The following is a 1,997-nucleotide window of genomic DNA, read 5'->3' as shown; positions in this document are numbered from 1 at the left end:
CTTCTTCTTCTTCTTCTTCTTCTTCTTCTTCTTCTTCTTCTCGTTCTGCTCCAAGGGATGATATTTATTTTTTTTTAATCTTTTTGTCAATTAATTCATACATTCGAGGAAAGAAATCGGTTATTACTCGGTTGTTGGACAAGAATATACATTCGTGGTGAATAATTCATGGGGGATTGAATATTTAACGCCGGCATTCTGGCCCCGAACCTCGTCAATTTAACAATTTCAATCCGGTTAATGCGAAACGGAAACAACGAACACCGGAGGGAAACACGATACGGGAGAGGAGAAGAAACGATTCTCACGCTTTCGAGAGCTACGCGGAATTATGCAACGCGTGCTCCTCCAGCCGCCGTCCGCTAACTGCTCTCTCTGAATTTCAACGAGAGCGCCGTTTTCATAACGTAAAAAACACAATAACAGATTCCCCCGCGTCTAATTACCATTTCCACAATGGCCAAGTTTAACGTAATTAATTTCATTCATCGAGATTTTGCATTTTTATATCTTAATCTACGAGGCGGCTTTCGAGAGCTTTCGCATAAGAAGCGCGCGTGTGTGTGTGTGTGTGTGTGCAGGATCGCGCGAGGATCGCTTAGGAACGGAACACGAGGAAAATTTGTTTCGCTTTGCGCATAAGTGATTATCTTGTTGAGCATCGGAATGCAACGCGCGTTTAAATTTGAAATATAACTCCTTTGTCCCTGTGAGGGAAGATTCAAACCTTTCCAATATATGAGAATATCTCTCGTAGCCTCCACCAAGCTGTTCCGCAATCTTTTTAAATAATATTTTCCAACTCTCGTGGAAACAGGAAGCGATGTCGTATTAATTATCAAATTACTTTCCTTCTGGGATCGAAACGAAATTTTAAAAGAATTTTCGAAAGTTTTCGATTTTGTCCAACTCTTCGAACGAAACACATCGATTTCTCTGTTTAGAAATTCTCGAGATATCTTCTTCTCGAGTAAACTAATCGCGAGGAAAATCCTCGGTTGAGAATCTAAAACTTGAGAAGGGGAGAATTTTTTTCGAAGCGGTAAACGAGCGAAACATCGCGATTACGATCGGCGACGATGCGAGGCAAACGAGATTCGAAAACGTGTGCGTTTGATCGATCGAAATTGCAGCAATGGGCGGGCGGGTGCTCGAAGAAAAACTGAGCGTCATCCGAATGGCGGAAAGAGGGGTGACCGCTTGTTTTTATCGCGCTCAACGTATCACCGTTGCAGGAATTTCGGGGACCAGGTTACTCCTAGGACAAGGAACGGCTTAGACCTGGCCATTAGTAGACATTTTGTGTGGTCCCGGGCCGAGTTTTGAGCGGGGCGGACGCTCGTATGCAAATTCGCGGATACCCTAATAAATACCGAAACGGGAAGCCCGGACCCGGCCAATCGACGATCTTGCATTAATTTCGCGCGTCATCCCGATAATTCGACGTAAAACGCCACGATGAATGGCTGGATTCGATTTTGGCTTCGTACGTCGAAGAAGAAGAGTGGTTGTATAACTTTCGAAAAACAAATCCCTTTGAAACTGCATATATATTATTTAGAATTTCGTGATGTTCAGGATATAAAAAAATTATCCTTCGAATTTCCTCGAAATCGAGGCTTCGAATTGACGAATTATATCACTTATTTCCCATCGTGTCACGATCATCATGCTGCACGCATTTGTAGAAAATTCAAACGCAAACAAATACAAGAAACTCTACACGTTATATATATAATTCAAGTAAAAATTGAAATTTCCGAAACCACGTCCACGTCCAAAGACAAAAACCAATTATCCTCCTCCCAAGTTTTCGAAACGCTCGGCAAAAGGAACACGAGTAGATTCGAATTGCGTTTCGAAGCAATTGTGAACACCCTAAAAGCGAAATTCCGCGCGGTCTAAGAACCCTCCCTCCTTCTCTCGGCCCCCCCTAATCCTCTTACGACTACTTGCACCAACCTATAATAATCCTCTTTGCAGTAGATGTTGCCGTC

The 1,997-nt window shown here is 42.9% G+C and overlaps 1 protein-coding gene across 2 annotated transcripts in view; it reads right to left on the bottom strand.

The window, feature by feature from the left end:
- The window catches only part of LOC102676596 (LIM/homeobox protein Lhx2-like), a 14,976-nt gene that overhangs the window by 11,151 nt on the left and 1,828 nt on the right, over positions 1 to 1,997 (bottom strand). The window contains exon 1 of one of the 2 annotated variants that reach the window (XM_006614098.2): positions 1,963 to 1,991. The exons of the other annotated variant lie outside the window; for it this stretch is intronic. The gene's annotated coding sequence lies outside the window, so the exon portion shown is untranslated. Of the gene's footprint in view, positions 1 to 1,962; positions 1,992 to 1,997 lie in introns of those variants that run through there. 2 annotated transcript variants of the gene reach the window in all.

Source organism: Apis dorsata, unplaced genomic scaffold, assembly GCF_000469605.1.
Source record: "Apis dorsata unplaced genomic scaffold, Apis dorsata 1.3 scaffold_169, whole genome shotgun sequence".
NCBI classification, from domain to species: Eukaryota; Metazoa; Arthropoda; class Insecta; order Hymenoptera; family Apidae; genus Apis; species Apis dorsata.
The sequence above is the reverse complement of the archived record's forward strand: the minus strand, read 5'-3'. Positions and strand labels throughout refer to the sequence as shown.